This window comes from Scyliorhinus canicula, chromosome 18 (assembly GCF_902713615.1).
Source record: "Scyliorhinus canicula chromosome 18, sScyCan1.1, whole genome shotgun sequence".
Lineage (NCBI taxonomy): Eukaryota > Metazoa > Chordata > Chondrichthyes > Carcharhiniformes > Scyliorhinidae > Scyliorhinus > Scyliorhinus canicula.
In genome coordinates, this window is record NC_052163.1 from 81,036,433 (window position 1) to 81,059,661 (window position 23,229).

At 47.9% G+C, this 23,229-nt stretch overlaps 1 protein-coding gene across 3 annotated transcripts in view; it reads left to right on the top strand.

Moving 5' to 3' along the window:
• Window positions 1-7,410: 7,410 nt before the first annotated feature.
• The window catches only part of LOC119953744 (zinc finger and BTB domain-containing protein 7A-like), a 249,991-nt gene continuing 234,172 nt past the window's right edge, over window positions 7,411-23,229 (top strand). The window contains exon 1 of one of the 3 annotated variants that reach the window (XM_038778319.1): window positions 7,411-7,605. The gene's annotated coding sequence lies outside the window, so the exon portion shown is untranslated. The remainder of the gene's footprint in view (window positions 7,606-23,229) is intronic. The other 2 variants (XM_038778320.1, XM_038778315.1) reach the window with 2 other exon arrangements.

The following is a 23,229-nucleotide window of genomic DNA, read 5'->3' on the forward strand; positions in this document are numbered from 1 at the left end:
ACACAGGGAGGATGTACAAACTCCACACGGACAGTGGCCAAGGGTCGGGATTGAACCATGCCACCCCAGCGACCTCATCTAGAATGAATCTAGAGTGTTTGGCAATTGGTACATGTCTCAATGACAAATTTAATATGAAATGGAACTGATGTCAGTCGGGACACGATGCTCAGTCTATCCGACCAATGCACAGTATGTTCAAAGAAGCAAATAGAGAATAAAAACAAAGTGCAGGAAATACCCTGGCAGCATCTGCGGAGAGAGAATCTGAGGCCTGAATTTTTGCAGAAGGGCACCAGATCCGATTCTAGAATACAAAGAACCAATCAAAGAACAAAGAAAAGTACAGCACAGGAACAGGCCCTTCGGCCCTCCAAGCCCGTGCCGACCATGCTGCCTGTCTAAACTAAAATCTTCTACACTTCCTGGGTCCGTATCCCTCTATTCCCATCCTATTCATGTATTTGTCAAGATGCCCCTTAAATGTCACTATCATCCCTGCTTCCACGACCTCCTCTGGCAGCAAGTTCCAGGCACCCACTACCCTCTGTGAAAAAAACTTGCCTTGTACATCTCTTCTAAACCTTGCCCCTCGCACCTTAAACCTATGCCCCCTAGTAATTGACCCCTCTACCCTGGGGAAAAGCCTCTGACTATCTACTCTGTCTATGCCCCTCATAATTTTGTAGACCTCTATCAGGTCGCCCCTCAACCTCCGTCGTTCCAGTGAGAACAAACCGAGGTTATTCAACCGCTCCTCATAGATAATGCCCTCCATACCAGGCAACATCCTGGTAAATCTCTTCTGCACCCTCTCTAAAGCCTCCACATCCTTCTGGTAGTGTGGCGACCAGAATTGAACACTATACTCCAAGTGTGGCCTAACTAAGGTTCTATACACCTGCAACATGACTTGCCAATTCTTATACTCAATGCTCCGGCCAATGAAGGCAAGCATGCCGTATGCCTTCTTGACTACCTTCTCCACCTGTGTTGCCCCTTTCAGTGACCTGTGGATCTGCACACCTAGATCTCTCTGACTTTCAATACTCTTGAGGGTTCTACCATTCACTGTATATTCCCTACCTGCATTAGACCTTCCAAAATGCATTACCTCACATTTGTCCGGATTAAACTCCATCTGCCATCTCTCTACCCAAGTCTCCAAACGGTCTAAATCCAGCTGTATCCTCTGACAGTCCTCATCGCTATCCGCAATTCCACCTACCTTTATGTCGTCTACAAACTTACTAATCAGACTAGTTACATTTTCCTCCAAATCATTCATATATACTACGAACAGCAAAGGAGCCCTGAACCCTGCGGAACACCAATAGTCACAGGCCTCCAATTAGAAAAGCACCCTTCCATTGCTACTCTCTGCTTTCTATGACCTAGCCAGTTCTGTATCCACCTTGCCAGCTCACACCTGATCCCGTGTGACTTCACCTTTTGTGCCAGTCTACCATGAGGGACCTTGTCAAAGGCCTTACTGAAGTCCATATAGACAACATCCACTGCCCTACTTGCATCAATCATCTTTGTGACCTCTTCGAAAAACTCTATCAAGTTAGTGAGACACGACCTCCCCTTCACAAAACCATGCTGCCTCTCACTAATACGTCCATTTGCTTCCAAATGGGAGAAGATCCTGTCTCGAAGAATTCTCTCCAGTAATTTCCCTACCACTGACGTAAGGCTCACCGGCCTGTAGTTCCCTGGATTATCCTTGCTACACTTCTTAAACAAAGGAACAACATTGGCTATTCTCCAGTCCTCCGGGACATCACCTGAAGGGTCCAAAGATTTCTGTCAAGGCCTCAGCAATTTCCTGTCTAGCCTCCTTAAGTATTCTGGGGTAGATCCCATCCGGCCCTGGGGACATATACCTTAATATTTTTCAAGACGCCCAACACCTCATCTTTTTGGATCTCAATGAGACCCAGGCTATCTACACACCCTTCTCCAGACTCAACATCCACCAATTCCTTCTCTTTCTTGAATACTGATGCAAAGTATTCATTTAGTACCTCGCCCATTTCCTCTGGCTCCACACATAGATTGCCTTGCCTATCCTTCAGTGGGCCAACCCTTTCCCTGGCTACCCTCTTGCTTTTTATGTACGTGAAAAAGCCTTAGGATTTTCCTTAACCCTATTTGCCAATGACTTTTCGTGACCTCTTCTAGCCCTCCTGACTCCTTGCTTAAGTTCCTTCCTACTTTCCTTATATTCCACACAGGCTTTGTCTGTTTCCAGCCTTCTAGCCCTGACAAATGCCTCCTTTTCCTTTTTGACGAAGCCTACAATATCTCTCGTTATCCAAGGTTCCCGAAATTTGACATATTTATCCTTCTTCCGCACAGGAACATGCCGGTCCTGAATTCCTTTCAACTGACATTTGAAAGCCTCCCACATGTCAGATGTTGATTTACCCTCAAACATCCTCCCCCAATCTAGATTCTTCAGTTCCCGCCTAATATTGTTATTATTAGCCTTCCCCCAATTTAGCACATTCACCCTAGGATCACTCTTATCCTTGTCCACCAACTTTAAAATTTACTGAATTTTGGTCACTGTTCCTGAAATGCTCTCCTATTGAAACTTCTACCACCTGGTCGGGCTCATTCCCCAATATCAGGTCCAGTACAGCCCCTTCCCTAGTTGGACTGTCTACATATTGTTTTAAGACGCCCTCCTGGATGCTCCTTACAAACTCTGCCCCGTCCAGGCCCCTAGCACTAAGTGGATCCCAGTCAATATTGGGGAAGTTGAACTCCCCCTTCACAACAACCCTGTTGTTTTTACTCCTTTGCAAAATCTGTCTACCTATCTGCTCCTCTATCTCCTGCTGGCTGTTGGGAGGCCTGTAGTAAACCCCCAACATTGTGACTGCACCCTTCTTATTCCTGATCTCTACCCATATAGCCTCACTGCCCTCTGAGGTGTCCTCCCGTAGTACAGCTGTGATATTCTCCCTAACCAGTAGTGCAACTCCGCCACCCCTTTTACATCCCCCTCTATCCCGCCTGAAACATCTAAATCCTGGAACGTTTAGCTGCCAATCCTGTCCTTCCCTCAACCAGGTCTCCGTAATGGCAACAACATCATAGTTCCAAGTTCTAATCCAAGCTCTAAATTAATCTGCCTTACCCGTAATACTTCTTGCATTAAAACATATGCACTTCAGGCCACCAGACCCGCTGTTTTCAGCAACATCTCTGTCTGCTCTTCCTCAGAGCCATACTGGCCCTATTCCTTAGTTCTCCCTCAATTCTTTCACCTTCTGACCCACCCCCCTGCCATACTAGTTTAAACCCTCCCTTGTGACACTAGCAAACCTCGTGGCCAGGATATTTATGCCTCTCCAGTTTAGATGCAACCCGTCCTTCTTATACAGGTCACACCTGCCGTGGAAGAGCTCCCAGTGGTCCAGATAACGGAAACCCTCCCTCCTACACCAGCTGTTTAGCCACGTGTTTAGCTGCTCTATCTTCCTATTTCTAGCCTCACTGGCTCGTGGCACAGGGAGTAATCCCGAGATTACAACCCTGGAGATCCTGTCTTTTAACTTTCTGCCTAGCTCCCTGAACTCCTACTGCAAGACCTCATGCCCCTTCCTGCCTATGTCGTTAGTACCAATATGTACAACAACCTCTGCCTGTTTGCCCTCCCGCTTCAGGATGCCCGCTACCCATTCGGAGACATCCTGGACCCTGGCACCAGGGAGGCAACATACCATCCTGGAGTCTCTTTCACGTCCACAGAAGCGCCTATCTGTGCTCCTGACTTTAGAGTCCCCTATGACTATTGCTATTCTGCACTTTGACCCTCCCTGCTGAACATCAGAGCCAGCCGTGGTGCCACTACTCTGGCTGCTGCTGTTTTCCCCTGCTAGGCTATCCCCGCCCCCCCCCCCCCCCCCCGACAGTATCCAAAGGGTTATACCTGTTAGAGAGGGGGACAACCACACGGGATTCCTGCACTGGCTGCCTGCGCCTTCTGGTGGTCACCCATTTCTATGCCTGCACCTTGGGTGTGACCACATTTATATAACTGCTATCTATGACACTTTCCGCCACCTGCATGCTCCAAAGTGCATCCAACTGCTGCTCCAACCGAACCATGCGGTCTGTGTGTTGGGTGCACTTTCTGCAGATGAAGCTGGAAGCCTTCCGGACCTGCCACATCTCACAGTCAGAGCACTGCATCTCTCTAATTGACATTGTGTCAATTAATTAGTAAATTAAATTTAAAATGTTTTAAAATTTAAGTTACTGTTAACTATATGTTTTCTAGCACTAGATTTCTACATAAATGTGAAAGCTAAATACAGTACTCTCCGATCTCTGGCTTAGATACCCCTCTAAATTATAATTAAGTAATTATGTTTAATTAGTTTAACAATGCTTAATTTTTAAATTTAGTGTAGATTCCCAACAAGCCAATCAGGTCACAGCTTTACTGTAATGTCACTTCAGTACCCCCCCACCACACACACAATCTGAAAAGGTAATAAAAATAAAAATGAATAAAAATCACTTACCTTCCCAGGTTCTCAGATACTCTCTGGTTCTCTCCCTGCAGATTAAAAGTTAGAGGCCAGAAGGAGAGAACAAAACAGTAGGAAGAAAGCACCTTCTCCCACTCTGCACCGAATTACCTCACTGCACCAAATTACCAAGTTCCAAATTCCCACTCTGGATGTGTCTCACTCCGGCTGTGTATCCTTCACTTGCGCAAAGCTAATTCCAGCCCTTGAACCCAACACCCACCATTTTCGCTGGGGTTGGTGGAGATGGCCGTGTTGGGGGGGGGGGGGGGGGGGGGGTAGTAGTTTTGAACACCCTTGGTGCACAGAGGCAGCCACATGTTAAAAAGTGCAGTTGCCTTCAAATAGATTTCTTTTTCGTAGGTGGGATATCCGAAACACGATTTGTGGGCTTTAGACCTTTGAGGAAAAGGTCTAGGGGATATAAAGAGCCATGGGGTAGAGCAGCATAGGTTGGCAAGGAGGGTATGAAGGGCCATAGGGGATGGGTGGGCATGAAGTGACATGGATTGGCAGGAATCGGGCATAGGGAGTGTGTGGGAGAGTGAGGGGTGTGAGGGCTAGAGAACAGGAAAAGAGTGTAGGAAAAGAAACAACAAGCAAACAATGTATCTGGAGCAGGTGTGCAACTGACTGACTGAAAGAGAAAATAAGTGAAAATCCGAAACATGATAAGAGCAAACAAAAATGGGGAGCAGAGTTTACAGTCTGTACCTGTTGGACTCAGTGTTGAAATATGGGGTGCTGTTCCTCAAGCTTATGTTGAGCTTCACCAAAGCAGTGCAGCATGCCAAGGACGGAGTTGTCAGCTTGAGACCAAGTTGGAGAATTAAATTGGCAGGCCATCAAAAGCTTTGTCCCTGCATTTTGTTTCCTTTTCTATGCATGTTTCAGTTTTAGCATTTATTTTTGATGTCAGTCAGCTGCACACCTGCACGTGGCACATTTTTGTTCCTTCATCATTCCTTTTGGTCTGGTCGGATGAACTCTTCTTTCATTCAATCCCTCCTGTCCGCCACGTTTCCGTCCTCTTGTCCTTGACCCATCGACCCCTTGCTCAAAGCCTATTTCATCTCTTACCTTTTCCCAGTTCTGATGACATCAACCTGAAATGTTAACTTTGTTTCTCTCTTCGCAGATGTTGCCTGCCCTACTGAACTGAGCATGTCCAGCATTTTATGTTTTTATTTCAGATTTCCAAAATAAGTCAGAGGAAGATGTGATCAAACAGCAAGTTACTGAATCCAGTTGCGGCACTGAGATATAAGGGAAACAGTCATGCTTTGGAGGCATAGAATACATAGAATACCTAGAGTGCAGAAGGAGGCCATTTGGCTCATCGAGTCTGCACTAACCTGCCAAAAAAGCAATCTGCTAAGGCCCACTCCCCAACCCTTTTCCCGTAACCTCACTCATTGATCATGGTCAATCCACCTAACCTAAACATCTTTGGACAGTGGGAGGAAATCGGAGGAAACTCATGAAGGCTCAGGGAGAATGTGCAAACTCCACATAGACAGCCACCCAAGATCGGAATTGAACTTGGGTCCCTGGTGCTGGGAGGCAGCCCACTGTACCGCCCGTATCTCGCAGATCACAAGTATCAGAGATGTGAGTTATGTGGACAATCTGGAGAGAAAGGGGCTTATTCATCTGTGAAGAGTCTCTGAGGTATTTGAATAATTAATGGTATAGAAAATGTTAACCTCGAATATTGTATTAAATTATAAAGGGACATAGGTTCAAAACTAATAAAAAGCAACTTGAGGACTGATGTCAACAAGTTTCATTATCTTTTTCCCAATTAAGGGGTAATTTAGTTTCGCCAATTCTCCTAACCTGCACATCTTTGGGTTGTGGGGGTGAGACCCACTCAGACACGGGGAGAATGTGCAAACTCCACACGGACAGTGACCCCGGTCCAGGATTGAACCCAGGTCCTTTGCATACTGAGGCAGCAATGCTAACCAGTGCACCACTGTGCTGCCCTAACAACTTTCATTTATAAAGCGCCTTTAATGTAGAAAAAAACCACAAGATGCTTCACAAAGATCTGAGAAAATAAAGCAATTTCTTCACTTCTGCAGAGAATGAGCCACACTTGGAATAGACAGAGTAATGGAAGTGAACATCCTGGAATAATTGAAGAAACAATTAGATGCAGCCATGAGGGGAATGAAAGATTGTTCTCGATGTGTGAAATAATATTGCTCAATTGGTCTGCATGTTGTGAACTTGAGAGACCAGACTCCTTTTGACCTTATTGGTATGTTCCAGCTAAAGTTGTCAAACACCCAGGTCTCCCAGGTATTAATGTGATTCAACAAATGCTGTAACATTCTGAAATTACAAAGAAGACCTGTGAAACACACACTTGAACTTGACACAGCCATAATAGACCATGCAGCTAGCACCATCTCCTACTGGTTAGCCCACTGCTTTAAATGGTATGTAAATATACAGACAGTGCCCCTTTAAGAGACTCGTCCCAAAAGGGGTCATTTACAGCTTTAAATGTAGGGTGGGCAGTGGGGGGGCACAGCAAGGCAGACCCTTTCAGTCCACTTCCAGCAAGAACAGATATGCTTTTGATGAGACACTTTGCTTTGGTGAAGGAAGAGGCAGGGCCCGGTCGGGGGGAGGGGGCTGGGTGGGAGATTTTACAGCTTTAAGAGAGGGGGTGGGGTGGGGGGCACACCAGTAGGAGACCCTCACAGCAGCAGGAAGGAGAGGATTATCCTCCAGGAGGCAAGAGCCTTCTGTTCGTGGGTTTGCAGGATGCTTATTTTTAAAGAGGGAAGATGAGGCTGGGAGGTTGGGACCCTGACACTCACAGGGAGGGCACAAGACCGCTTTAAGAGAGGGGAGGTCCTGGTGGAACCAGGAAGGGAGTGAGTTACATACGGGCCATTGGCAGATAGTAAGAGTGAGTGAGAGGGAGGGAGTGAGTGTGGGTGACACATCTAAACCTGGGCCTCAACCCAAGCAGACTCCAGACCACCAGGTACCTGCTCAGCTTTCGCATCTACCTTCGCCAAGCCGCCTCAGATCTGAGGTAAAATTGACGCTTAGCAGCGTGTTGTTGTGGGGAAATCGGCGCGCCGGCCGGCCGGCTTCTCTCTCCTTACTGTACTCTATACTGTACATTTGCTTACGTTTTGCCCCCCCGACTGACCGAGCAGAGGGAGGGTAGGGGAAGCGCGCGTGCGCGGCGCGCTGCCCGCTGGGAGCTGCAGTTCGCCGGGCCCCCGCGGCCGTTTGCGGGGGAGAGGCGGACTACGGCTCCCAGGCGTCACCGCGCGAGTTGGTGAGGCCGCGGGCGCCCATCGACACGCTCTGGAACCAAGCCTGGCAAGCAAGCGCTGCTTGGAGAGATTGACAGGCGTGCCGACCAACGGCGGCTGGGCGATGGGGGCTGATTGTGATGCAGGCCCTGGCATGGGGAAGCTCGCGGGCGGGACATGTCGGCCATGAAGTTAGGTTGAGTCCTCAAGAGGGAGAGCTCCTTAAAAGATCCTAATATTAAAGGGAAGGTGGGCATGGCATCCAGTGCGCACTAATAATGGCTCAGCAGCGCGACTGCCTGAGCTTTTAGAGGTTAAATGGCAAAGATTTTGCTTTATAATGTCGTGAAAAGGAGTGGTAAATTGTTACGCTGTTGGGAGGTCACCCTCTGCCAACACAATTGGCACAAATGGTGCCTACCTGCCTACGGTTGGGCAGCACTGGTGAAAGTTCAAAGAGGAAGCTTCTGGAGTTTTCTCAGCCACCCTCACACTGACTTCCACTGTGGCCCTGCTCCATGTCCCCTTGTTCAGGGTCACACCGCTTTGCAATATGTTTAGCATTTTCTTTGAAATTTGTGAGTGTTGGACGCTGAATACAGGCTCTGCTCTTGTCAGCCAAGGTGACACCACAGGGAGGAGTCAGCTTCATCGCATTAGGCAATGCATCAGATTTGCCAAACACTTCCTTTTACCTGTGGGCTTGTTATGCCAAACATTTTGTATGTGGGTGTGCATATATTTCTTTCTGGGGGTGTCTGACGACTTAAATCTGCCTTGCACAATATTTGGATGTATAGCGTGGCAGAGTGGTGAGCACTGCTGCCTTACAGTGCCAGAGACTCGGGTTCAATTCGAACCTTGGGTGACTGTGGAGTTTGCACATTCTCCCTGTGCATATGTGTGGGTTTCCTCCGGGTGCTCTGGTTTCCTCCCACATTCCAAAGATATGCAGGTTATGTGGATTGACCATTCTACATCATCCATTAGTGTCCAACGGTTAGGAGGGGTTTTAAGGTGGGGGTGTTTGTATCTGTAAAATCTCAGATACTTCAGCCAGTATTTTAATCACAAGTTTTACCCAGATGTCTTTATTAGCGAGAACAAGGGACAAAAGTATAAATTAAAACTAATTTTATTCAACAACAATATTGACCCTTAAATTAACCAAAACAAATGCTAAAGATTCCCAAGATTCTTTATACTACCCGTAAAGATGGCTTGGTTGAGCCGTGGGTCTGATTCTGAGTGTCTCGGGTCCATTGTTGTGAAGGTGGGTCTCACTAGTAGCTTCCCTCCTTCTGTGGTCTGTCTTCTGGATGGTCAAGGTCACCTTCCACACTGAGTCTTTGCTTGGATGTCTACCCTTATCCCCCTCCCTTCGCACCTTTCCAGAAACTTCTCTAACTTTCCGCCAATGAGGCCCGGGAGGGGGTCCCAACACTCGATGGATGAGATGATGACTGCTTGACAGGACACTCGGATCTGCTCCCAGGTGTCCATCCCTAGTGGAGTTGTTTGTACGTAACCTGTTGCCAAATAAGGTAACCGGGAATTCTGGGTGCCCAAAATTCTGGCTCGGTCTGGGCAACCCAAAACAAATCAATGCATATCAATTGAATCGATGGTCTGATGCGTGATTGACGGGGCATGCCCAGACATATTCTGGTAATTTGTCTCTGGATTGTGTATTTTACTTTGGTCAAGTCTGAATTCCCATCACCCTGCCTGAGGTTTAACTACAGTTTGATTTTAAAGTGTCCAATTATTTAATTTAAGATATCCAATTTAATCGGGCATAAAACTAGGCCATGCCAGGTTACCAGAGGTGTTCTTTCAGAGGGTCAGTGTGCACTTGATGAGCTGAATGGCCACCTTCTGCACTGTAGAGATTCTATGATTCTAATTCTATACAACACAAATTGGCACATGACCCCCGTTGGTTCCAAAAATAATCGGGCCTTGTGCTTCCAGTTTGATGTTGAAAGTGGTGGTGTATTTTATAATAATAGTCTTTTTATTACTGCCTCAAGTAGACTTACATTAACACTGCAATGAAGTTATTGTGAAAATCCCTAGTCGCCACATTATGGCACCTGTTTAGGTACACGGAGGGAGAATTCGGAATGTCCAATTCACCTAACAAGCATGTCTTTCAGGAATTGTGGAAGGAAACCGGAGCACCCGGAGGAAACCCACGCAGACACGGGGAGAACGTGCAGACTCGCACGGATAGTGACTCAAGCCGGGAATCGAACCCGGGTCCCTGGCACTGTGAAGCAACAGTGCTAACCACTGCTACCGTGCCACCCCCTTAACCTACACACACCTTGCATTTGTATTAAACTGTGGGTCTCTGGGTAGAACTGAAAGCTAAGCTTTTTGCTCATTTGTAAAAAGTAATCAAATTTGTCACATTTATAAGCGGTGTCATTAAGTGAGTGTTATTTGTTTATTTCTGTCAGATTTGCAACCCGTTGTGTTGTGGATATTATCTGTGGACACATTATATTTCATGTGTTTTATTTTGGAGTATGATCGGTGTAGATAAATGATCAAAAGTTGCACTACACATTTTTGTCTGGACAATTATTTTCCATTGTTTGAGTTGTTTTGAAATATGCTAAACTCTGTTGGAAAGGGGGTGGGGAAGGAGGAGGAGGACACAAGAAATAAATTTTGGTGAACTGTGCATATAGGTTGTTTCTAGCTGATTTAATCCAACAGTTAATTTTTACCGATAAATGATCAATGTTCTACTTGTTCATTGCAAGTAAGGGGATTTTCACTGGTCAGCTGTAAATGTTTCAAACTCTGAAGGAGGAAAATACAGTTCTTTGAAGTGTTGCTAGTCTATAAATTACAAAATTAAATACTGTATTTAGCTTGGCCATTGTGCCCAGTTTTGATTTCCTCCCCGCATCCTCTCCTGCCTCCATATCTGGAGATAGATGTTAAAGCTGTATAGATTTGAGCGAGGGTGCAGAGGAAGACAACAAGAATAAAAGCCTAACTTGCATTTTAGTTACGAGGATGGGTAAATGATCTTCATGTTGGAGAAAGTCACAATTTGGGGATATGATTGAGGGTTAAGAAATGACTGGGTCTAAAAGATTGGACTGTTACTTGTAATGTAAAACTCGCAAGACTGACTTGCTAACAAAATAAGTAGGCAGGTTAGATGGCAAACTGAGGGTGACACTTAAATGCAGTATTGAGGGAACGCTGTAGTGTCAAAGGTGCCATCATTCGGGTGAGTGCAGTGCAGTATTGAGGGAGCGCTGTACTGTCAAAGGTGCCATCATTTGGGTGAGAAGTCCAAGCCCTATCTGCCTGCTTGGTGGAAGTAAAAGATTCCATGACACACTTTTGCATCCCTCAGTCAATATACAGAAAAGAAACAAGATTTTCTGGTCATTATCACATTGCTGTTTGCGGTGTGCATACTGGCTGCCATATTTCCTATGTTACATTGCGTGGGGCAAGAGGGGTGCAATACAAGTATGGGGAGAAGGCGAGCTGCATGCTGGCGCGACAGCTGCAGAGGCAGGCTGCATTCAGGGAAATATTGAAGACTTGGACTGGAGCTGGGATGTGGTGTCAGAGCCAGGGAAGGTAAATGAGGCATTTAGAGAGTATTACCGGGGACTTTATGAGGCAAACCCAGGAGGGGACATGGGGCGGTTTCTGGACGAGCTGGAATTTCCCCAGGTGGAGGAAGCAAAGAGGCAGGCGTTGGAGGAGTCCCTGGGGCTGAGGGAAGTGCTGGATAGTATCAGGGGTATGACGTCGGAGAAGGCCTTTGAGCCGGATGGGTACCCGGCAGAATTTTATAAGGAATTTGCAGCAGGTCTGGCACTTGGGGCGTTTAATGAAGCACTGTAGAAGGAGGAGTTGCCAGAGACGATGAAGCAGGCAGTAATCACACTAATCCCCCAAAAAAGTGAACGATCTGGTGGAACGAGGGTCGTATAAACCTATATCACTATTGAACAAGGATGTGAAAGTATTGGCTAAGTTGTTGGCGGGGAGGATGGAGGATTGTGTCCCGGGGTTGGTTGCAGAAGATCAAACAGGCTTCGTGAAGGGCAGGCAACTCACGAGTAATATAAGACCGCTTTTGAATGTGAATCTGTTGAATCCATTGAGAGCTCTGGTACCCTAGATGGTGGTGTCCATGGACGCGGAGAAAGCATTTGATCGGGTGGAGTGGTGGTACTTGTTCAAAGGTTTGGGTTTGGGTGGAAATTTGTGGCATGGGTGCGGTTGGTGAGGACGAATGATATGAGCTCACAAAGCTTTGACTTACACAAGGGTACGAGGCAGGGGTGCCTGCTGTCACCGCTGCTGTTTGCGCTGGCCATAGAGCCATTGGTGATGGGTCATGGGATGGACAGAGTGACAGGGGATAATGAGGGGACAAAGGGAGCATCGGGTGTCGCTCTTTGCCAATGACCTGTTACTGTATGTATCAGATCCATTGGAGAGTATGGGAAGGATTCTGGGCCTGTTGGGGAGGTTTGGAGGGTTCTTGGAATACAAGCTGAATGTAGGGAAAAGCGAGGTATTAGCACAGCGGGCTAATTTAGGAGGGATGCCATTTACGGTCGCGAGGGATAGGTTTAGGTTCTTGGGGATTCAGGTAGCAAGGGAATGGATGGGGCTCCATAAGTGGAACTTAATGAAGCTGGTGGAGAAGGCCAGGGAGGATCTTAAGAGTTGGGATGCACTGTACTTAACGTTGGCGGGGAGGGTCCAAGTGGTGAAAATGAATATTCTGCCGAGGTTCTTGTTTATCTTTCAGGCTCTCCTGATCTTTATACCAAAGGCCTTTTTTCAGAAAGTGGATGCAATCATCTCTGACTTTGTATGGGCGGGGAAGGTGCCGAGGGTGAGGAGGACCCTGCTATAGAGGCGGGGGAGGGGGGGGGGGGGTGTTGGCGTTGCCAAACTTGCTTCATTAGTATTGGGTGGCGAATGTGGACAAGATGCGGCAGAGGTGGGAAGGAGAAGGGGTAGAGTGTGTTCGGATGGAGGAGGAATCTTGTAAGGGGTCTAGTTTGAGGGCTGTGGTGACAGCAGCATTGCCAATGGCAACGAGTATGTATTCAGGGAGCCCGGTGGTGCAGTCCACAGTGAAGATATGGAATCAGTTGAGGAGGCATTTTAGGGTGGAAGGGATGTCAATGCTCACGCCGCTGTGCGAGAATCATGGGTTTGAGATGGGGGGGAGGGTGGGATGGATAGTGTATACAGGAGGTGGTGGGAAGTGGGGCTGGTCAAGGTGAGGGATTTGTATTTGGAGGAAGGGTTCGTCAGTCTAGAGGAGCTAAGGGAGAGGGTAGAGCTGCCGAGAGGTAGTGAGTTCAGGTATCTGCGGTTAGGGACTTTGCACGAAAGGTCTGGAAGGGGTTCCCTAGATTGCCGGGATACACCCTGCTGGAGCGACTGTGGCTTCCGGATGTGGAAGGGGAGGGAAGAATTGGCGATATATTGGGGTTGTGAAAAATTGGGAAGATTTTGGGTTTGCGGTCTTAGCCAGGGTAGTGGAGGAGGGAGTGGACCCGGACCCTTTGGTGGCGATATTTGGGGTTTCAGAGAAGCCGGAGAGGAGGAAGGCCGATGTCATGGCCTTTGCCTCTGATTCCACGGCGATGAATTTTGCTGGAATGGCAGTCGGCATCGCCACCAGGGGTAGCAGCATGGTTAGGTGACCTGTACAAATTCCTGCCGTTAGAGAAGATAAAGTATGAGTTAAGGGGCTCAGCAGGGAAGTTTGAGAAACTGTAGGGATGTTTGTGACCGTGTTTGAGGAGCTGTTCGTCGCCCGGGGGGGGGGGGGGGGGGGGGGGTTGAAAATGGAGGCAAATCTGTACAAACTGTATAGTTGATTGTTGGGAAGAATGTTTCCCGGGATGTTCGTTTGCTGTAACCTACTTTGATACGAGTTTGAATAAAAGGCGTTTTTTTAAAAAAAAATGTTTCCTATGTTACAGCAAGTGACTATTCTTCAATAAAGTACTTAATTGGCTGTTTAAATGTTTTGATATGTCTGGTGGACGTGAAAAAGTGCTTTACAGATGTAAGTATTTACTTTCTCCTGAACTTGTTTACCTTTGTAACAGGTTACCCTGCACTTTTAAGAAAAGACTTGATAGGTTCAGTGAAGGAGAAGCAAGTCGATTTAGATGAAGTGAGCGTAGTTTTTAATCCTGCAGCATTTCAAATGCAGCCAAATATGGATCAATTTAGTATGGAGTTGAGGTTGTGTGAGAGTAGAGAGTTTATGGTAAAATAAATCACGGATGGGGAGAATTATTACTTATCCAGTATTATATATATATAAGTTCCGTCAGGTGATTATTGGCTCAGTCACAAGATTCATTTGACATTTCTTGCATCCAGCAGGAAAGACAGCACAATTCTAAATCCTGCCAACAAATTGAACTGTTGTAATTGACATATGCCACACATGATGGCATAAGAATGCAAAGTGCAACGAGCCCAGTTTTACAACTGAGGTGATTTCTGGAGAGTTTCAAAAGCTCAATCTGAGAAGCACCATGGAGTGTATTTCTTGTGTGCGAAGCCTGTATTAAATTTATTTATTTGTCGCGGCGCTGAGGACCCGGGTTTGATCCGGCCCCGTGTCACTGTCCGTGTGGAGTTTTCACATTCTCTCCGTGTCTGCAAGTCAATGTGGGTCTCACCCGCACAACCAAAAACATGTGCTGGGTTGATGGATTGGCAATGCTAAATTGCCCCTAAATTGGGGGGAAAAAAGAATTGATTACTCTGAATTAAAATTTTTAAATGTATATATTTGTTTATGATTTGTAGATGTCACAGGCAAGGCTAGCATTATTGCCCAACTTTTAACTGCTGCAGCCAGTGTGGTAAAGGTACTTCCACAGTGCTGTTTTGAAAGGACTTCCAGGACTTTGACCCAGTGATGATCCAGGAACAGTCTAAATATTTCCCAAGTCAGGACAGTGTCATGTATCCTACTCCTCAAGTCAACCTCTTCCATTTGTACCATAGTCTCAGCATGTTTTTTTTAAAACACACACAACCAGTTAAAACTCAAAGAAAGCAAATCTGACAATAGCCTTCTGATGCACTTGCCAATAGATCCCGGAACAACCACTTCTCTTGACGATCAATTGAAGTGTTGTTTGATTTAGCACATTATCTTCATTCCCTTGCATGCTCCTTCCTTCCACTCTAATTCTCTCTCTCTCCTCCATGAGTATCCATCAGGACCTCCACAGCAAACCACCTTCAAATGCAAGTTGCGAACGCCATTACTGCTTCCCAGCCACAGAATTAGATCCAGGTGTCTCCAGCAGAACCATGGTTCAAATAGAAGAAGTTGGAAGCATCCTGTTTGTATACAATAGCTGTAAAGCCTTTGGCTTTGATTCCCTGATGCACATGGCTTCCTGCTGTATTTCAGTTGATAAAATTTTTCTGCTGTTATTGATCTCGGACACTAGCTCCAACATGCTGCTAACCACGAGACTGCGACGTGAGGCACTGACCAGAAGCTGTGTGATGCAGAATTAAACAGCTCTGCCGGGTCAACCACCTTTAGCTTCTGTCAATCTTTAATGAGGTTAAACTCTGATAAATGGCAAACAGGTATTTTCTTTGTAAATCTTCCACCACATTTAATGAGTGTGTGACGTCTGTTTCACTATCTGAGAACTTGTCTGTTTAACCACACCAACAAACCCAACCACAGAGTTGCACGAAAATAAAAACAAAGTGTGAGGAATACTCGATGGATCTGGCAGCATCTGTGGAGAGAGTAACAGAGTTGAAGTTCCAAGTTGAATATGATTGGAAAGAAGGTAGAAATGTGAGTTGCGCTTGTTGGTAATTATGGTAGAAAGACATTAAAATTACTTTGGTGTGATCCACATCAAAGTGAGTTAAAGGGTCTGTGCTGTTTTGCAATAGGAAGAAAAATATTCAAAACACAAGTCGACTGTATGACACATTTTACTTGTGTCAAACCTCTATATCTTAACCGCACGGTATCTTTTAGAGAGGTTTGCAGCAAAGCCCCTGTTTCTGGATGTGGATTGTAGTAGTAGTATTCACGTATTTAGCATTAGCAGCATAACATCTGATCCTTTTCTCCATTCTGATCCCTAACTTGTGACATACCTGTATCATAGTACGGTGCAACTAGTAGATTTTTTGGAACTCCTCTTAATTAACATGTGGATAAAACTAGCTATTGTGGGTTTTTTAATCTGTTGGTTTCGCTTTAAAACGACCCATTGACACTGTACCGCATATACTACTAGGCGAGAACTGGCACCAGTCTCAAGGGTAAACTTACTGCTGTTAATTGGCAATAATATGGCTGCTGCTATCCTTGCCTTACCAGTAGAAACTTTTACTGCAACAACAACTTTCATTTATACAGTGAACTAAATCAATGACCTAAACCATTTAGGATTGCACTCTTCACCATGGGCTCCCAGTTTAGAAAAAGCATTCTCTTTTTAAAAAAAAATAATTTTTATTCAAATTTTTGCATAATATCAACACGAAAAAGACAGAATTTTAAAAAATTTTTTTTACAAAGAACAGAAAGAACAGTCCCCCCCGCCCCGCGCATACACAGCGGAAGAGATAAACTAACACCCATCATTCCCCCAAAACATCTGCCCGTCCCTTCAGTAGACAGGACAGAAACCCCCCCCCCCCCCCCCGCGTATACACAGAAGAGGAAATTAATTAATGCCCGACATTGGCACAGAACAACTATGTCCGTCCCTTTAGTACAAAACAACAAACATCTCTTCCCCCCCCCCCGGGGTTGCTGCTGCTGCTGGCCTGTTTCTATCGTTCTGCCAGGAAGTCCAGGAATGGCTGCCACCTCCTGAAAAACCCCTGCACTGATCCCTTAGGGCAAATTTCACCACCTCTAGCTTGAGAAACCTTGCCATGTCATTGACCCAGGCCTCCACGCTTGGGGGCCTCGCTCCCTTCCACTGAAGAAGAATCCTCCGCCGGGCTGCCAGGGACGCAAAGGCCAGAACACTGGCCTCTTTCGCCTCCTGCACTCCTGGCTCCTCCGCAACCCCAAATACTGCGAGCCCCCAGCCTGGGTTGACCCTGGATCCTACCACCCTCGACGACGTCTCTGCCACGCCCTTCCAAAATTCTCCCAATGCTGGACATGCCCAGAACATATGGCCATGATTTGCTGGGCTCCCAGAGCACCTAATACACCTGTCCTCCTTCCCAAAGAACCGACTCATCCTTGTCCCAGTCATGTGACCCCTGTGCAGCACCTTAAACTGTATGAGGCCAAGCCTCACACAAGAAGAGGAGGAGTTCACCCTCCCCAGGGCGTCCGCCCACGTCCCCCCTCAATCTCCTCACCCAGCTCCTCCTCCCATTTACCCTTCAACTCCTCAACCGAGGCCTCGTCTATCTCCTGCATCACTTGGTACGCCGCTGAGATCCTCCCCTCCCCAACCCACACCCAAGAGAGCACCCTGTCCTGGACCCCACGCGGCGGCAGCAGAGGGAACTGCGCCACCTGCCGCCTGACAAACGCCCTCACCTGCATGTACCGAAAGGCGTTCCCCGGGGGGAGCCCGAACTTCCTCTCCAGCTCACCCAGGCTCGCAGATTTCCCATCCATAAACAGGTCCCACAACCTCCTGATACCTGCCCTGTGCCAACTCAGGAACCCGCCATCAATTCTCCCCGGAACAAACCGGTGGTTCCCCCGTATCGGGGATCCCATCAAGGCCCCCACCTCCCCCCTGTGCCGCCTCTATTGCCCCCAAATTTTGAGGGTAGCCACCACCACCGGGCTCGTGGTATACCTCGTTGGAGGGAACGGCAGCGGCGCTTTCACCAGCGCCTCCAGGCTCGTGCCCACACAGGACACCATCTCCATCCTCTTCCATGCTGCCCCCTCCCCCTCCATCACCCACTTACGCACCATCGCTGCATTGGCAGCCCAATGGTACCCACGGAGGTTGGGCAGCACCAGCCCCCCCTATCCCTGCCCCGCTCCAAGAACACCCTCCTCACCCTCGGGGTCCCATGTGCCCACACAAACCCCGTAATGCTCCTGTTAACCCGTCTGAAAAAGGCCTTCGGGATAAGGATGGGGAGGCACTGAAACAGGAACAGAAATCTCGGAAGCACCGTCATCTTGACTGACTGCACCCTACCAGCCAGAGACAGCGGCAACATGTCCCACCTCTTAAACTCCTCCATTTGCTCCACCAGCCTTGTACGGTTAAGCTTATGCAGGGCCCCCCAGCTCCTGGCCGCCTGCACCCCCAAGTACCTAAAGCTCCTCTCCGCCCTTTTCAATGGGAGCCTACCAATCCCCCCTCCTGGTCCCCCAGGTGTACCACAAACAGCTCGCTCTTCCCAAAGTTGAGCTTGTACCCCGAAAAGCCCCCAAATTCCCAGAGAATCCTCATCACCTCCGGCATTCTCCCCACCGGGTCCGCCACATACAACAATAGGTCATCCGCATAGAGCGACACTCGGTGCTCCTCCCCACCCCGGACCAGCCCCCTCCAACTCCCCGACTCCCTCAGCACCATAGCCAGGGGTTCAATTGCCAGCGCAAAAAGTAGGGGGGACAAGGGACACCCCTGCCTCGTCCCTCGGTGTAACCGAAAATGCTCCGACCTCCTCCTATCCGTGGCCACGCTCGCCATCGGGGCCTCATATAACAGCCTCACCCAACTGACAAACCCCTCCCCAAACCCGAACCTTTCCAGCACCTCCCACAAGTACCCCCACTCAACCCTATCAAAGGCCTTCTCCGCGTCCAGTGCCACCACTATCTCCGCCTCCCCTTCTACCGCCGGCATCATTATAACATTCACGAGCCTCCGTATGTTAGTGTTCAGCAGCCTCCCCCTCACGAACCACGTTTGATCCTCGTGGATAACCTGCGGCACCCAGTCCTCTATCCTCGTTGCTAAGATCTTTGCCAACAGCTTGGCGTCCACATTCAAGAGTGAGATCGGCCTGTACGACCCACACTGCTGGGGATCCTTGTCCCGCTTAAGAATCAGGGAGATCAGCGCCCGAGACATCGCCCCCCCCCCTCCTTTGCCTCGTTAAAAGTCCTAACCAACAGGGGGTCCAACAGGTCTGCATAGAGCTTAACGGGGAACCCATCCGGCCCCTGGCGCCTTCCCCGACTGCATGTTCCCTATCCCTTTTAACCAGCTCCTCCAGCTCAACTGGCGCCCCCAGCCCCTCCACCTGTCTCTCCTCCACCCTCGGGAATCTCAGCCGATCCAAAAAGCGCCCCATCCCCCCCTCCTCCACTGGGGGTTTGGGCCGATACAGTTTCTCGTAGAAGTCCCTGAAGACCTCATTGATGTCTACCCCCCTTCGCACCACATTTCCTCCCCGATCCTTAACTCCACCAATCTCAGGGCAGCACGGTGGTGCAGTGGGTTAGCCCTGTTGCCTCACAGCGCTGAGGTCCCAGGTTCGATCCCGGCTCTGGGTCACTGTCTGTGTGGAGTTTGCACGTTCTCCCCGTGTTTGCGTGGGTTTCACCCCCACAACCCAAAAGATGTGCAGAGTAGGTGGATTGGCCACGCTAAATTGCCCCTTAATTGGAAAAAATTAATTGGGTACTCTAAATTTAAAAAAAAAACTCCACCAATCTCCCTAGCCGCATCCCGCTTATGGAGCTGGTGTGCCAGCATCCTGCTCGCCTTCTCCCCATATTCATACACCGCACCCTGTGCCTTCCTCCACTGAGCTTTCGCCTTTCTGGTGGTCAACAAGTCAAACTCAGCCTGAAGGCTGCGCCGCTCCCGCAACAATCCCTCCTCCGGGGCCTCCGCATATCTCCTGTCCACTCTCACCATCTCCCCCACCAATCTCTCCCTCTCTCTCCGCTCCCTTCTCTCCCAGTACGCTCGAATGGAGATCAACTCCCTCCGAACCACCGCCTTCAGCGCCTCCCAGACTGTCCCCACTCGGACCTCCCCATAGTCGTTGGCCTCCAGATACCTCTCGATACATCCTCAGACCCGCCTGCCCACCTCCTCGTCCACCAGCAGCCCCACCTCCAAGTGCCAAAGCGGGCGCTGTTCCCTCTCCTCCCCCAGCTCGAGGTCCACCCAGTGCGGGGCGTGGTCAGAAATGGCTATCGCCAAATATTCAGCATCTTCCACCCTCGAAACCAGCCCCCTGCTCGTAATGACAAAATCAATCCGGGAATAGGCCTTATGCACATGGGAGAAGTATGAAAATTCCCTGGCCCTCGGCCTCGCAAACCTCCATGGGTCCACCCCTCCCATCTGGTCCATAAACCCCCTCAACACCTTAGCCGCCGCTGGTCTCCTACCCGTCCTGGGACTGGATCGATCCAGTGGCGGATCCAGCACCGTGTTGAAACCCCCCCCCCCATTATCAGGCCTCCCACCTCCATATCTGGAATCCAGCCCAACATGCGCCGCATGAAACCCACGTCGTCCCAATTCGGGGCGTATACATTGACCAGCACCACCCGCTCCCCTTGCAGCTTGCCACTCACCATCACATACCTCCTGCCACTGTCTGCCACCACGTTCGACGCCTCGAACGACACCCTCTTCCCCACCAGGATCGCCACCCACCGATTTTGTTTGCATCCAGCCCTGAATGAAACACCTGACCTATCCATCCCTTCCTCAATCGAACCTGATCCGCCACCTTCAGGTGCGTCTCCTGAAGCATGGCCACATCCGCCTTCAGCCCCTTCAGGTGCGCGAACACGCAGGCCCGTTTAACTGGCCCATTCAGTCCCCTTGCATCCCAGGTGATCAGCCGGATCAGGGGACCAGAGAAAAAGCATCCTCAACAACAGCTTATTTAGTGCCCTATAACATAATAAAATATCCAAGTTGCTTCATAAGCCAACATAAGTATTGGGGCAAGTAACCAAATATTTGGTCAGAGAGGTAGGTTTTAAGGAATGTCTTAAAACGAAGAACGAGAGAGGCAGAGAGATTTGGGGAGGGGATTCCAAAGCTTGGGGCCTAGATAGCTGTGGTGGAACAGCTGCCATTGGTGGGGTGAAGGAATTCAGGATGACACAAGATTACAAACTGTCTTAAAAATTAGATCAAGCACTGTTGTTTTAAGAAAACCTTAACTCTCAGGATGCTCTATAGGTGTATTCTAGGCAATAGTTACTTTGTAGCTTTGGAATATTTAGCAGAATATTCCCATTAAATGTAACACTGAGTTAAGTACTTTTGTATCTACAAAATGTCAAATAGCTGAATACCTTTTACAGCTGGTGTTAAGTATCTAAATCATTAAAACCAAAAAAATCCACTAGTCCATTGAAGTTCTTATTTGTCTTCAAGTTGGAAATACAGAAGCTACTGACTAAATGTTTACATTATTTCTGTGTCTCTTTGGAAGATTCCTCAAATGAATAGTTGACCCATATCGACCCATAAGGGTTCCAGAATTGGATCATTAGGATCACAACCCCTTGATTCCCACCGACTTTCCCTCCTAAAGAAACCATCAGCCTCTCCTTGTACTGGCCGGCATCATTAGGAGAAGTCTGATTAAAGCGACTTCCTGTATTTTTAGGCTGGAAATATTTTAAGAAGGGTGGGGAAACAAATTCCGAAGGAGAGAATCTCTCCAAAAAACCAGGATGCACTAACTAGAAGTTTGCAGCAAGCACCTATTAGTCAATTATCTTGTCTGTAGTATGTACCTCATTTTATAGGCCTGTATTTGTTTATTGGGTTGGCATTTTAGGAAGCCGCCACACAACTATGTTATTGTCTCATCATGTTTTAAAGACTAGGAGGTTGACTGTATGATTTTTAAGATATTTGAGCATCGACAGCCCACACCTCTTTACCTATCACTGCAATTTGCATTTTATGGTACCTTTAGCATCCCAGTTGCTTCAGAGGTGAAATCAGACAAAATAGATGTCAAACCAGAGGAGATGTTGAAGGGTAATCAAAAGTTTGTCAGGGTTGAGTTTAACGGAGCTAAGATGCAGACAGCTGAATGCATCTGCCAATGATGTGGTGAGATGGGGAAATCGGGCTCAGATGAGGGGGGGGGGGGGTTGATGGAGGAGATGCACAAAGGCCTATAGTCAGAGGATCTCCAGGTGTTTCTAGGAAGAGTTTACTGAGGGATGGAGTGTGAAAGGATTTAAATATGAGAAGTTTCAATTGGTGGAGCAGGTGCCATTGTATGTCAACAACACTTAGGGGTGATGAGTCAGTGGGACTTTGCGCACGCTGCATTTGAACTGCGGTTTTAGGTTAGCTGAAGTTTATGGAGTGGAGATGCCGGCGTTGGACTAGGGTGAGCACAGTAAGAAGTCTTGCAACACCAGGTTAAAGTCCAACAGGTTTGTTTCAAATCACTAGCTTTCGGAGCACTGCTCCTTCCTCAGGTGAAACAAACCTGTTGGACTTTAACCTGGTGTTGTAAGACCTCTTGTGAAGTTTATGGAAGTCAGCCAGCAAAACATTTGCAGTTGAAAGATGAAATGAGATGGAATAGCTCACTAAAGTATGAAAATGAATACAGAGGGTATGGAACAAGTGGCAGGATTGTGGACCTTGTGATGAAGGTGGAAAATTATGCATTCCGATCACTGTTTAACTGCAGGATTAGCCAAAAGAGGATTAGTCAGAAGGTTGCGGGTTCAATTCCCACTCTTGGACCTGAGCACAGAAATCAAGACTGAATCTCCATTGTGGTCTGAGGGAGTGCTGCACTGTTGGAAGTGTCATCTTTCGCATGAGACCATTAAACCAAGACTCCTTGCCCCTCGGGTGGTTGTAAAAGATCTCATAGTACTGCTCAAAGCAGAGCAGAGGAATTATCCCTGGTGTCCTGGCCAATATTCATCCCTCTATCCATGTCATGAAATCAGATTGTCTGGTATTTCTGCGAGAGTTTGCAGAAGTGGAACCGAGCAACAGCAGTCCAATGGAGTTGGAGAATAGTGCAGATGAGTTGGAGCACAATGGTGTTAAAAGCTTCGGAGCGGATGATGAGAGGAATAGTATTATCAAGGACGCAGACTGTCATTTATGACATTTAGTTGAACCCATTTCAGTGATGTGGCAAATGCGGAAACTTAGTTGAGCATTTCAGTCAGAGTTGCAGGATTGGGGTGGCACGGTGGCGCAGTTGTTAGCACTGTTGCCTCACGGTGCTGAGGGCCCGGGTTCGATCCCTGCCCCAGGTCCCTGTCAGTATGAAGTTTGCACATTCTTGCTATGTCTGTGTGGGTCTTACCCCCACAAAACCCAAAGATGTGCAGTGTCGGTGAATTGGCTATGCTAAATTGCCCCTTCATTGGAAAAAAATAATTGGTACTCTAAATTTATTTTAAAAAA